At 37.5% G+C, this 15770-nt stretch overlaps 1 protein-coding gene across 2 annotated transcripts in view; it reads left to right on the top strand.

The window, feature by feature from the left end:
* The window catches only part of LOC132839662 (rho GTPase-activating protein 6), a 127063-nt gene that overhangs the window by 13094 nt on the left and 98199 nt on the right, over positions 1-15770 (top strand). The gene's annotated exons all lie outside the window — the stretch shown is intronic.

Here is a 15770-nt window from a genome sequence, read left to right as displayed (position 1 = left end):
CGCATTCAAGTGAGATGTTACTGAGACCGACTTGCTAACCCCAAGCTAATATTTGTGTTCATTCATAGCCGCTTTGTCCTGTACGTGGTCACAGAGTCCATCAGTGTCCATCACACATTCCCATACTCATTTATATTTACGGGAGATTTAGAGTAGCCAGTTTACTGCCATGTTTTGGGAGGTTGGGTTGGAGGGGACTGGATGACCTGGAGGAAACAGACATGGACACGTGGACAACATGTAAAATTACACACACACATAGTAGCTGGAGCCAAATATCCCAGTGCGCTAAATGAGTAGGATGTCTGAATTCTCTGCTTTCTCCATGACTCTGCAGTAAAATAAAAAATAGCAGGAAATAATCAGCTCCTTTTAGGGGTTATAGCTATTAAACCATACTTGTTTAACAACACCTGAATAAACTGTTAACTTGTAAAATGTTTAACAAGAAAAAAACAAAAAAAAAAGCGATGCTCCTATAAGCCATGGGTTCAGTAACGTGTTGTGCTTCCCGGTCCACATGACACCTTTACCATTACCAATTTTTCATGCAAACCTGTGGTCTCTTTCATACTCAACTAAAACAGAAAAATCCTAATTATTATGATGTCAGGGGTCACATGACAATACCAACATGTAGTCTTAATGCCCCCCCCCCCCCAAAAAAAAAAAAAAAAAAAAAAATTAATGGGGAGAAAGGATCACTGACCGCAATTTAACCAAATACAAAGTATTTGTTCAATTTTCATTTATTAATTTGTGTGTGTGTTTGTGTGTGTGTGTGTGTGTGTGTGTGTGAGAGAGAGAGAGAGAGAGAGAGAGAGAGAGAGAGAGATGAGAAACAGTTCGGCTCAAGCCCAGACATTTTTAGGGTCATGATTGAGGACAATGTCCCGTCCAGAGACAAGCTGTTTCGTGCTGAGGTCAAAAATACCCTCGCTAATTTTATTTTTTCATTGGTTGTTGCGTTACCCATATAGTGCTATTTTCTGATTGGCTATTGTGTAGCCCCTTTTTTTTTTGATTGGCTGATAAGTGTCAGGGTCGACTAAGAACTGAGATGCGCTTGATACAGACACTTGATGCGGACAGATACATTTTGGGCGCTGCGGCATATTAAATATATGATAAATAGTCAAAAAGTTTTTCTGCATGAGAAATACGATGTGTGGCGGGAGAACGTGACAAAAGACCCAAATGAGTGACTGTCACTCTCAATGCGTGACACTTGACAGCCCTGAGTAGTATTGTATTCATACTACACATATTTACTGATCAGTGCATACTGTAGCAACAGCCATACTGTAGGTACTGAATAAAATGAAGCAGGTACTGAATCAAAGGCAGAAGGTACTGAATCGAGTGCAGTAACTAATCAATCAAAGGCATTAGGTACTAAATAGAATGCAATAGGTATTGAATCTAATATAGCAGATCGGTGGTGTCCACAAAGGGCCGGTGTGGGTCCAGGTTTTCATTACAACCAAGCAGCAGCCACACCTGATTCCACCTGTTTAATCAGTTGTTCTTGGCTTTTAGTAGACCGCTTGGTTGGAATGTAAACCTGCACCCACACCGGCCCTTTCCGGATAAGCTTGAACACCGCTGCAGTAGATACTGAATGGAATGCAGTGCATCCTGAATTGTGGGGATGTGGTAGCTTAGTGTTTAAGGTGCTGGACTAATGGTCAGAAGATTGAGAACTCGAATACCCTGTTGCCTAAGTGGCCACCGCTAGGCCCCAAGGCATTTTACCCTCCATTTCTCTGCTGTTTAAAATGAGATTACATGTACGTCACTCTGGATAAGGGCATCTGCCAAATGCTGTAAATATTAAATGAATTGATCGCAGTAGGTATCGAATCAAATGCAGTAACTAATGACTTGACTACATTAGGTACTGAATTGAGTAAATGTTTTCCTAGAAGCAGAAACAGAAACAGTTTTGACAGACTTGACCACTTTTTCCAAGGTATTTTGGAATCTTAACAGAGTTATACATGGAGTTATACATACAGAGTTTCCTAACAGAGTTATACATGGAATTGTATCTTATAGAAAGATCTACTGTACATAGGTGCTTTGCGTCTTCCTCCATTGAAACAGAGAACCCCTAACCCCTTATCTCCACTAGATCTTTTAGAGTGCAAGCTAGGCCATTAATGGCCCTTAATACAAGTTGGCTCATGAGCACCGTTATGAATTTGTGAGCTTGTTGCCTTGACAAATCCACGGCAAACACTAACAGGACACCAGTTACCTAAACTCTTGGAGTAAAATCTGATCTTGTAACTACAGTAAATATCTACTTCATCCAGTTTCAAAACAAAGCCCAAATTTGTTCTGAAGTCACCATTAGCAAGAACATGATTTGAAGATATTTGGCCAGGACAGAGAGTTTTGACAGTGAGTTTCCGTTCACATGCTGTTCTCCCCTCGATGTGATATCAACTGTGAGAAAAAGGCAACAGCCTGGAAAGGATTCATCTCACTCCCTAAATAGTTGTGATATTATCACAGTTCCAGCTAAAATCCTTACTGTTAAGCCTCTATTTGTGGATGCAGTAGTGGACACTCAGACGAGGCTCTCTGTCTTTGTTTTTCTTTCTTTTTAGTGCTTTTCTTTCTCAGGTATGGTCAGATTATTTGTAAATCCAAGAATTTAGTCCCCTTAAAGGAAAGGAACCAAGATTTTTTTTAATCTTCCCTTTCACATTATTACTGACTATCTTCCTGTGACCCACACTCAAAGTCAGGTCATCTATGCATCCAGACATTTCCTGTGTAAATTCTACACTTCGCTGACCTTTTCTTGCCCACAGTATTTCAGATAACCCCCAGAATGCCACTAGGATTTGAGGCAAATACGGAGGGAGGTGTAAGTGATAATGAAACAAGGAATGACAAATGCTGTGAGATCTGCAAGGATTATGTAGTTATGTAGTGAAACGATTTAGTACTAAAACACATTGTTCTTCAGATTTTTAAACATTAAATGCAGTTAAATAAGGTCTAAAAAACTCCATGGAACTTCGCTATAGTTTAGACTTAATGTTGACCCGTGCTTCGAATTCCTTGAGAATATTTGGACAGACAAAAACAAACAAACAGTGCAACTATAACAGTGCAGATTAACACTGAGAACCATTCGGTTAGGTTTCTTGTCTTTTTTTTTTTTTTTTTTTAACTTCAACATCTTTTCACTTCTTCTCCATTTTAAAAAATAATTCTCTAATTGTTTTTTGCTAGTTTGCGTATCTGTAAATTTGGTAAACTTTGTTGTACATTTTGAGAAGACTTTGATGATTGTGCTCTTTGCATGACAGTACCATGCCAACCGGCCCAGACTCTAGATGAACAACAGTATAAAGTGTATTAGCATTTAAGAGGCAATGCTAGTCAACAATGTATTAATCATTATCTTAAGGTCTCAATAGTTATGTCAACTCCAGATTTATTTTTGTTGGAAAAAAGATTTGAAAATGTTCTGAACATAATGTATTTGGCAAATATCATCGACATCCGTCAAACGATGCAGACGGACGCAGACAAAGATTAAACAATGCACAAAATAAAAAAATACAAAAAAGAGGTGACCTTCATAAATTGGTCAATATCTATAAAAATCTTTACATGCCTATAAATCCACTGTCCACACAGAATTCAAGCTTTTGACAAAGCCAAGCCAGTCCTCTGACTTAAACCACAGAAAACCTGTAAGATGAGCTGAAAAAGAGAGTCTTAGTACCTTATCCTGTTTTCAAGGATCTAAAATGATTCAACATTTAGGGTGCTCTGAGATTCCCTGATTTGTATTCTCTCTCTGAATCTCACGCATTTTAATTAGAGATTCGACAGTTAGCAGACGGAGCTTGCACACAATTGTAAATGAGCAGGGTTACCAGTAATTTTGACACATGGTTTTTGAGATTAGTTTCAATTTAATTAATTGAGTTTTTCCCTCAGAGTAAAGATACATTAATTAGTGGTTATATTTCTCTTATATTTTTAGTCTGGGATTATTTATTCTTTGCTCTCTTGACTCCTGGCCATGAAAAACTGAAGCTTTGTCGAACTCAAGATCTCCAGATAATAGAACAAACCTTTTTTTGAGAGTTTTTAAGTATAAAATGAAGCTAATAAACAACAAAGATATTTTCTGATAATATTTATTTATTCAACACCTTAACTTCACACTATGTGTGGTTCTTCTATTTGTGGCATTTGGCACATGTGCTTTTCCAGAGCAACTTACATTTATCTGATTTATACAGCTGAGCAATGGCCTTGTTCAGTAATGGCAAATTGGGGACTGCGGGATTTAAACTCACAACCTTCTGAGCATTAGGCCAATACCTTAACCATTGAGCTACTACATCCCCAAATTCACCCACAAATTGCTGTCACAATGTCAGAAGCACACAATTGTATAGCATGTCTTTGTACATTGTAGCAATGCCCCTGTGTACAATGCATGCTTCATGAAGACATGGTTTGCCAAGGTTTATGAAGGTCAAGTCAAGTGTCGTGCACTGAACCCTGACCTTAACCCCACTGAACACCTTTGGGACCTTGAGTCCTCTACAGACCTCCTCACCTGACAGCAGCACTTGATCTCTGAATGAACACAAAGCCCCACAGCCACACTTTAAAATCTAGTGGAAAGCCTTCCCAGAAGAGTGGAGCTTATTATGACAGCAGTGGTGATGGATGGGCAAAAGGAGCAGGGGATACGTAAGACTTTGGAATGGTATGTTCAACAAGAACCAAAGTAGTCACGCTTCTGGAAAGATAAATAATATCTGATCTGAGTGAAACTGTAGGGGCTGATGGGAAATGTAGTTAAGTGATGATTCTTTTGTATTAAATATAATTATCCAAATATTATTCATTATAATCCTTTGTTTTTTTGTTGTTGTTGTTTTGTTAACATTGCCTCTGGATATAAGAAAAAAATTCCAGAATCTCATTTTCAAAGTATGTCAGCAGATCAAGCTTTGCTTTGAGACTTTTGGTCTATCTCGGGCTGAGCACAGTGATCCAACCTCGTATCTCCTCCTCCTTCGCAGTTTTCCACCCTTCCTTCTCATTCATAGTCACACTTTAACTTATCTCTATCTTCCAAGAACAAACACAAACCTGCGTCAAAGACAAAGTCTAAAATAGTAAACAGTGTTCTTTGTGTAAGACAGGCGACAGCCGATTGTATTAGCTTGTTAAGTCTTGCAAAAGGCATTGCATAGAGAAAGGGCTGTGTATTTTCTTACAGAAAGGTGTTCGCCTGGCTTGGAGGTTGGTGTTACATTAAAATATCCATTTATGGTCATACAAGCTTTTATGGGTTGTGCTGTTGTAGCTAATAGTAACCACAAAACTCACAAATCCTTACTGGAAGCCCACGTCTTCCAGTCACACACATTTCACTTATCAACCTGCACAATTGCTGGCTTTTATTAAAGAAGTTTTAGGACTTCAAGAATCTTTTCCAGGGAAATGTACAGCAAATGGTTATAGTGAATAGCACAATTCACTTATGCACCAGTGACTGCTTGCTTGTTAGATTTAGATTCATCACAGATTCATTTTTTTTGCTTTCTGTTGGTGGTGAATTTAAAAAAGTGATTGGAAAAACCTAGCTACTGAAATATTTGCAAATTTTTTACAATATTTTTTAGCGTGATGTGGCAATTCTAATATCCAGAGTTATTAATGACATGTAGCTATCAAGCAGATGTTTCATTTTCCATTCATGTTTTTACAGATTGCTAATATCATCTAGCAGCGAGTTAAAAGGTAGCTTACGAATCAAACTGAATTTCATACCAGAAAAAAAAAATGCCAAGAATTCCTATTTGATGGTCTGTTAGTACAGTTTACAGCAAAACAAGACATGGCTCTGTTAAATTGTCAAAGATGTAACTATCTGCTCTGAAGTTGAAAACATGTCATTTGAATTTTGCAAATCTTAATAACATCTCTACAGAATGTGCATCATCACATTGCACTCTATTCTTCTAATACTGTGTCTTCCGTGCACTTCACGTAAGGAACAATTTTGGTGGCGATATCAAGGTCAACACTATCAAGGTCAACACAATACAAGAAAAATCACAGAGCCCTGATCTCAACTCCATTGAACGCCTTTGGGATAAACTGAAACACTGACCCCAGATTTAGTCACCTGACATCAATGTTTGATCTCAGTCATGCTTTAAAATCTAGTGAAAAGTCTTCAAGAAGAGTGGAGCTTATTATAACACAAGGTGGGGGATGGGCAAAAGGGGTGGGGGATGGGCAGAAGGGTAGTGGTGGGCAGACGGGTGGGGGATGGGCAGAAGGAGTGGGGGATGGGCAGACGGGTGGGGGATGGGCAGAAGGAGTGGGGGATGGGCAGAAGGGTGGGGGATGGGCAGACGGGTGGGGGAAGGGTTAGAGATATTGGAATCAGATATTTAGCACAAAAGTAATTCTAAAAGGAAAACAAAACTAGCCACACTTCTGGAAAGGTAAATTATACCAATTTAAAGCTTAGAATGTTCCAGATATCGAGGTTAAATGATAAAAATGACAGAACACTATTCCCACAAAATCGTTATTTTAGATATACATTAGTGGGTAAGTTTGGCTTGTTTTCTGTTCACTTCCATGCAAAATGGGGCGGGGTTAAAAAATAGCACTGTAGCGAGACACCTTAAGGCTTTAGCGGCATTTTGGCTTTACTTTTCCACTCATTATGATGTCCATCCATATATACTGTCTTATTAAGACTTACTACATATTAAGTCTTTAATAAACAATAAAAAAAAAACACTGTCATGCAGCCATCTTCCACGCCTGAACACACAAACAGAGCACACATGGAGTTGTGTTGTTATGTTGTTCTCCCTAACCTGTGTCTTAGTTTGTGTGTGTTTATAAACAGTGGAATACTACCACTAGCTTCGAGTCTATTTCCTTTACCCTGAATCCATTAACACGGGAATATATTTAAATAGTTTCATAGAGAGAGAAAGAGAGAGAGAGAGAGAGAGAGAGAGAGAGAGAGAGAGAGAGAGACTATGTACAGTTTTATACACTGTATATAGTGTATATAGAGTTTTATACACTATGAACAGTTTTATACACATTCCATGTGTATATAGAGTTATATACAGCTACATAATCATTGAACTAAATAAAAAATAAGAAATAATAAGAAATTGAACATTTAAACACATGAAAGGAGTTAAAAAGTGTAAGTTTGTGTTTCATGCAGTAACAGTAACAGAACAATGTGCGGTGTGCAGAGTGACAGACAGTCTTTTTGGAGTCCTAATGGATCTGTATGGATGTATGGATGGATGGATGGATAGATAGATAGATAGATAGATAGATAGATAGATAGATAGATAGATAGATAGATAGATAGATAGATAGATAGATAGATAGATAGATAGGTAGATAGGTAGATAGATAGATATATTTAATTATTTTAATGACATACTGCTGTTGTTTTTTTTAATAAGTTAAAGAAGCACTTTTAATTATTTAAGAAAATCCATCTTTATTGTAATTTCTTCCTCCATACTACTTTAAAACTCTAATTTATATGTAACAGCATGCTATGTCAAAATAAAAACTACTAGCTTTATTTCACTCAGCATGTTTTTATTTGTATACACATTAAAGCACTTTATGTACGCCATTATATTTTTAGATAATAATATTAATTGATTGTACTATTATTATACTTAGTAATTAATATTAATTACTAAGATCTCTAAGTAAGAGTTCTATAGTTTGTATATTATATTACTTTTTTGTAACAGCAGGCATCATCCAAACAAGTTGGGATCTAAAAATCCTTGCAAAATTATTTTCTTTCCTTTTTTCCTCCTTTTTTGCAATCAATTGGATGGAGGCCAATAAAAAAAATCACATTAATGGGTGAGTAAATACGAGCAAAAGTGATACTTGACTCCCAACACACAGCCCTTTCACCCTGAAAGATGAAAGACAGAAGAGGGAGAGACGCTTTATATAAACCATGCCCTGTGCTATAAATAGCAAGCTGAAGGCATGTGGCATGTGCTGTTTCAACAGTTTTTTCAGGTTCTTCTTGTGCCAATGTGTGTGTGTGTGTGTGAGAGAGAGAGAGAGAGTGTGTGTGTGTGTGTGTGTGTGTGTGTGTGTTTTCTTTCCATTGTATTTGATTTTTATCTGCAGTCTGTCTTTGTGTGCATGTGCATAGTCTGAATAGCATTTGAGAACATATTGATGTTGACTATGATGTAATGACTGAATTTTACAGCTTGCATTGAATCAGCCTCTTAGATGAGAATAAACACAATATACTCTAAACTCAATATAAATCTGCTATTTTTACTTACTACATTTCAAAACATTTTCTTTCTGCAGAACTGCAAACACATTTCTCTATAATCGAAAATGTGTGGATTTTTTTCTAAACATGAAGAGTCCTGAGCTTTAAGAGATCTTTTCTTTTCTTTCCGAGACCTAAAAACCAACTCTTTAAACTATCTCCTGCTATTTATTGTTTTATTGTGGTAGCTAGTTATTAGAATTTAGTTAGTTTGTATTGTCAGAATTATTATCATACTAGCTAGAGTTTATTGATCACTAATGTTTACATGTACACCAACTCGACCACCAGAGATTCTTAATTTGCACCAGAGTTGAAGATTTCCAGTCACCTAAGCGTTAACTTTGGTGATTAAATGTGGGCGTGTCCAGAGATACATATTTACTGTACATTTATTTTTGCAGCCTTGGCAGACGACCTTCGCCAGAGCAACTTACATTTTTATCGCATTTTATACAACTGAGCAATTGAGGGTTAGGGGTCTTTCTTAGGGGCCCAGCAGTGGAAGCTTAGTGGACCTGGGATTTAAAATCACAACCTTCCAATCAGTAGTCCGACACATTAACCACCAGGCTATTACATCCATCAGAGATGTGACAAAGTTTAGAAAAGTTGAACTTATATTACAAATATGAAGCAACTTGGTCCGGCGACTACCAATGGAAATAAAGACAATAGAGCTCATCTGATCCATGACAAAGAGCACACACTTCTTTTCCTTCCTGTTGTATGATACCATGCAGATATACACTGCTGAATTTTATAAACAAATCCACTTTCCGGAATGTTTCATTTTAGCAGCAAGAAATAATAACTATATGAAATAGAGATATGTTTCACCTGTACATTTCACCTCAGTATCTTAGTAAAAGAAGTTACTGCTTCACTTGTTTACAGCATATATAACATCACGGACACTTTTGTTTCTTATATTTATTAACAAATCTGTTTAATCATCCTGTCATCCAAGCAGAAAAAATGAGGAACATCCAAATAAGGATGAGATAGAGAGAAACGTGGTATTGGGTACAACAGTTTACAGTAAATTAGATTTATTTCATTTATTTTACATTTCTCACCTTTTTAAAGTACATAGAACACTGGCAAAAAAAACTGACATTGTGCAATAAAGAGGTTTATGTCATTGTAGTTAGCTTCATGTTTTACATTCCAGAACAATACAGCAGCAAAATCATCTTCATATAATATCAAAATATCACAATTTCTCTAATACTCATAATCATCATATCATATTAACTCTACAATGCCGATATATTTGCAGAGCGTAGAACTGAACTCGTTTTGTTAGACATTCCAGTGACCGGTTTATTATAAGATTCTTCTATCAACTTCCTGTATTGCATTCATTGTCCACTATTACGATTGCTATTGATTACTATTCCACTATTGATAATTTTTTTTTAATCAGGAAAATACCTTTTTTGAAGTGAGGGTTGTATGTGGGGTTAAAAGCGAACATGCCGCTGCAACGGTGGATTTACAAAAAAAGCACAGGTGTGTTTACGTCTGACCATAAAAATAGCCAGAATGCTCATTTTGGAAAATTGGTGTATGTCCAATTTAATTAGAATAGCACTGAAAATAGTGCTCAGCCTTTTTAGATGAACAAGATGGTTTAAATCCATGTCAAATTCAGTCTGTTTCCATATACACATATGGCAGTGCTAATACTGAGCCAGAGCTTTATTCACTTCCATGTGTAGCCAGAGTATACAGTGCTCTTATTCCTCTTATACCACAACATTTTGTTAACGATTCTGTTTATTTATTTCAAAGAAAAAAGTATAATAGTTTTAAGTCTTTAAACAGGCTTAACAATGGGTTTAGTTTTTGTCGTATGTTTTACAAGTTGTGGAAATATAAGTTCATTCCTGTCATCGCTTACTCTCAAATCAAGTCAAGAACCTTTTGTTGTTTCTCAACCATATATAGCTGGTGCAGTTAATGAATCAGCGTTCTTCTAGGACCACGATGCTACATACAGAGGTAGAGTTATGTAAAAAAACAAAGAACTAAAGACTAAGTCCATTAACACAGTTCAAAAATAAAGTGCATGTATATAAACAAAGAAAGAAGACATCATCATCATCACTTTCATCACTTTATTTATAAAGCACATTTAAAACAGCCACAGGACTGACCAAAGTGCTGTACAATAAAAATGTGTTAATAAAAAATACACAGAAAAAAATAAAAAGATATTAAGACAGGAGATAATAATAAAAAGCAAAATAGAATTAAACAATACAATAATACACATTAAAACAAGCAATAATAGAACAATTAGAAACAGTAAGAAGAAAATGAAAAGGAAAACTATAGAAATGCCGAGGAAAAGAGATACGTTTTTAAAAGGGACTTAAAGATGGACAGAGAGGGTGCTAATCTTAATTCTATTGGCAAATCATTCCAAAGTTGTGGCCCAATTACTGAGAAAGCTCGATCCCCTCTACGCTTGAGTCTAGAAACGGGAACAGAGAGGAGGTTCTGGTTGCCTGATCTTAGCCTTCTGGAAGGAGAGTACGGATGTAATAACTCAGATAAATAAATAGGAGCTTGATTATGCAGGGACTTAAAAACAAATAAGAGTATTTTAAAACGAATTCTGTAATCAATAGGCAACCAGTGAAGAGTCCTCAGAAGAGGGGTAATGTGATTGCTTTTGCGCTTTTTTAAAAGAAATCTGGCAGCAGCATTTTGAACCAATTGTAAACGGTTCATTTGATTTTTGGCAACACCACAGTATAGAGACTTACAATAGTCTAAACGAGATGTGATTAGAGCATGTACTGCCATCTCTAAGGTTTTATCAGTTAAAAAGTGCCTAATTTTTGATAAAATGCGTAGCTGATAAAAACTCGATCCAATGACAGCGGAAACTTGTTTATCAAATTTTAAGGACTCGTCTAAGAGAAAACCCAGATTCCGTACCTGCGGAGACCTAAATACGGAAAGACATCCTAGGTCAGGGTTGGTGACCTTTTCACTTTCTGTGGGACCGAACATTATCACCTCAGTTTTATCTTCATTTAGAACAGAAAGTTTTGGGCTAGCCAAGCTTTAACTTCATCTAAGCACAATAAAAGGGATGTAATGGATGAGGGGTCATTTTTCTTAAAAGGTAAATAGATTTGGGTATCGTCCGCGTAAAAGTGAAACGACACTCCGTATTTCCTCAGAATGGAGCCCGGTGGTAACATGTACAGGGAAAACAGGGTAGGTGCCAGAATTGAACCTTGAGGAAGACCACAAGACAACGGGGCAGAGGAGGAGGAAAAGTTACCCAGTTTAACTATATACTTTCTGTTTGATATGTATGACTGAAACTGTGCCTGATAGTCCCACCCATGACTCTAATCTAGCGATAAGTGTAGAGTGGTCAACCGTATCAAATGCTGCAGATAAATCCAGTAAAACTAGAACCACAGAATCTCCAGAGTCAGTAGCTAAAAAATATCATTTAGCACTCTCAGAAGAGCAGACTCAGTGCTATGAGCAGTTTTAAAACCAGATTGAAAATTGTCGGACAAACTGTTTTTGGTGAGAAATGACTGAAGTTGGTCGGACACAATTTTTTCTAAAATCTTAGATGTAAAAGGTAAGACAGATATAGCTTTTATATTTTTTAAGATAGATGGATCGAGTGAATTCTTCTTGAGGAGAGGCGTAACAATAGCCACTTTTAACTCATCTGGGACACAGCCAGTGTCCAAGACAGTACAGGAGAGAAGACAATGTCCAAAGACAGGAGACCACTTTACACTACAATACAGCAATGTACACAGAGCAGTTCTGTAGAGTGCAAGTGAGGATGCTTTGGTTTTAGACATAAGACAGTTAGCAGCAATAAACACTTGTTTCTCTCTCTTACAGTAAATATAAGACAAAAAGTGAAACCACAAGTCCTTTGTCCTGAAGACCTGACGTCTAATGTTCCATGTCAGAAAGCATAAAGTTACCGCCTCACGTCTGACTGTTATAAAGCACTGGCACTCCTTCCAGAAATATGGAAAGAAACATACCCTTACATAAAACAGTTGTATAATTCTTTAAAAATAATTTACGTGGAGTTTCTACCTTAAAGGTTACCTTAAAATTCTAATTCACATTTTATTGGTCACACACAATCATACGAAGTAGGACATGCAGTGAAACGCTTTTTTCAACTGTCTGTCCGTGTCTTAAAAATAGAATCAAAATAGGCCAAGAATAGATTTACAATACAATTCAACTGAACTATACATGTAATAGAATAGAACTAAAACAGCACTGTTGTATAAATACACCTGACAGTAAACACTTAATACAACATAAAGAACAGCATCAGGAGAAAGTAGGAATAGAACTTTAACCACATAGAGATCATTTTTTTTATCAAGATAGACAGATGTCATTGATATTACTTAATAAATGCTGGCTGTTGTTAAAGAAATACCCAGTAGGTTTGATTGTTGACATTTCACTTTGGGATTTAGTCAAACAAATGTTACTGGTACTTATGGGTCCCATGAAAACAAACTGAAACTGAAACTGATTCATCAAAAGTAATGTTTCAGCAAGAATTTTCATCCTAACAGCTGAAGTTTTGGAAGTGTTGAATGTCCGTCTGCTTGCTTTCACTGGTTTAGAATGGAGAGAGTTTTTAGAAAATAACTGTTACCATATGATGACATCTGCTGGAACATCTTGTAACTTAACAAAAAGGGAGATGGATTTAAATATAGCACGTACAGGACACTTGTTACCTTGTTTCACTCAATACAGGTCCTAAAAATGAGAAATAAATAAGCTAGGAAGTAACAGATCAGATGTTGGAATACATATTAGAAGGTTGTGAGTTTAAATCCCAGGACCACCAAGCTGCCACTGCTGGGGCCTTCAGCAAGGCCTTTAACCCTTAACTGTTTAGTTGTTGATGTAAAACCTGTCACTCTGGATAAAGTTCATTTTCTCCCGCTTATCCGAACTACCTCGGGTCACGGGGAGCCTGTGGCGTCTCAGGCGTCAATGGGCATCAAGGCAGGATACACCCTGGACGGAGTGCCAACCCATCGCAGAGCACACACACTCTCATTCACTCACGCACTCACACACTACGGACAATTTTCCAGAGATGCCAATCAACCTACCATGCATGTCTTTGGGGGAGGAAACCGGAGTACCCGGAGGAAACCCCCGAGGCACAGGGAGAACATGCAAACTCCACACACACAAGGCAGAGGCGGGAATCGAACCCCCACCCTGGAGGTGTGAGGCGAACGTGCTAACCACTAAGCCACCATGCCCCCCCATATTCATATTATTGCTTTCAATTAAGCAGATAAAAGCTCTAGAGTTCATTTCTAATGTGGCATATTAAATTTGGAATCTGTTGCTGTTGCTCTCAATATGAAGTCCAAATAGCTGTTACAGAGAATCTTTATTCAGAATTAGGCTGAAAAATGAAATATTGTATAATATAAGATTGTAGGAACACCTACACCTCAGGAACACCAACAGAGTTGAAAGAGCCATAAAACTGTTGTGGATGGCAGCCTTTTTTTATGGTGATAAAAAAAAAATCCCTATACAACAGTTCAGATCAAAGACACGAGAGAAGGCTTCGCAAGAGTAAATCGCCAGTGTTGCAGCAGAGGGTTTACTATAACATGTAAACCATTGTTAGGCCTCAGGGGATTGATTCCTGCCTCTGCTCTGAGTATGTGTGTAGTTTGCATGTTCTCTCCATGCTTCATATATTTTCTACAGGTACTCTGGTTTCCTCCCCCACTGCAAAGACATGCATTGGCATCCCTAAATTGTCTGGAGTGTGTGGATGGATGTGTGTTTTTGTGCGATTGTGCCCTGCGAGGGTTTGGCACCCGATTCAGGGCGTCCCCAACCCTGTTTCCAGAGTCTCCTGGGATAGTCTCCAGGTTCCCCGTGACCTTATATTGGATAATTGGTTTAGAAAAACAATGGATATTAAGCTCCATAAAAAGGACAACCAGATTAGAGTTGTTAAAGAGTATGGATAAGGAAAGAAAATTCTCATGAGTCAAAGTATACCACTTCATCTTATGGCATGGGTGTCTTCATGGGTGGAAATGGATCCCATGGAAATATCAATGATGTTTCTGTTGAAAGAAACACCAGAATGAACTGTAAAGTGCATAGAGTTACTGCTAGAAGACTGAAAACTATGTGGAAAGTTTTACAATTGTAAACTTAATCTCCTGACCTGAATCCTATTGAACCGGTAGGTGAAGGCAAACCTGAATAAAATATCCCCCAAAAACCTTATATACAACTTGCACCATAATTCCTACACCACTTTCCCTATTTGGATATAAATACCATTAATGCCATAAGTTAAACCTAATAATCAAAACTTTTCTGGCCAACAGAGGGCAGCATTAACCTTTCCAGAGATCGCTAGGAATTCCTACACACTTAATGAACATAGTTCTTAAGCTTGTTCCTCTGTTTCAGGTAGAACCCCATTAGGAAGCAGTTATCCAAGAACCCTTAAAGAACATTTGGTAACACTTCCTATGAAGCCTATAAGTATATTGACCTATGAAAATATTTATAACCTTCCATAATGTATTCATAAGGCATTATACGCTACCTGGCCAAAAGAAAAATGTTCCAGGGTGATGGGCACATCAGTGTAAGAAGAAATGATGCAACCATCATGACTAGTACCTACTGTAATAGCCTGTGGGTACAATGTTAGTGTTAACTGAGGTTGCTTCAGTCAGTCAGGTCTAGATTCAGCAATGTTGTGTTCCCAAAAAAAATGAGGTTAGTTGACTTCCTGAATATTCTGAATGACCAGGTTTTTCCATCAATGGATTTTTTTTCCTTTCCTGATGGCATGCGCATTTTCCATTAATGCCAGAATTCATTCATTCATTCATCTTCTACCGCTTATCCGAACTACCTCGGGTCACGGGGAGCCTGTGCCTATCTCAGGCGTCATCGGGCATCAAGGCAGGATACACCCTGGACGGAGTGCCAACCCATCACAGGGCACACACACACACACATTCACTCACGCAATCACACATTAGGGACAATGTCTTTACAATGTCTGTACACAGTGGAATGAAACAACGATTCTAAAGGACCATGGTGCTACATAAAACCACACAGAGTTAAGGACAGTTAATGTACATTATATGCAGTGTTTCTACAGTAACACTATTACATAACACCAAATAACACTGCATGTTCATTAGTGTTTTATGTAAAGGATTTTGTAGAAAAAAAACGAACAATTCTTAAAACTCTTAGCATCTAATTTCATAAGAGCTTAATTTTAACCAACACTGTGGAGTGGGGCATGACAAACACATCCGACGCTGAACAGGGACACAACACAACAGGTGAAAATTCCATTTTG

Source organism: Tachysurus vachellii, chromosome 24, assembly GCF_030014155.1.
Source record: "Tachysurus vachellii isolate PV-2020 chromosome 24, HZAU_Pvac_v1, whole genome shotgun sequence".
In the NCBI taxonomy this organism is placed as follows: domain Eukaryota; kingdom Metazoa; phylum Chordata; class Actinopteri; order Siluriformes; family Bagridae; genus Tachysurus; species Tachysurus vachellii.
This window is presented reverse-complemented; position numbering and strand designations above follow the sequence as displayed.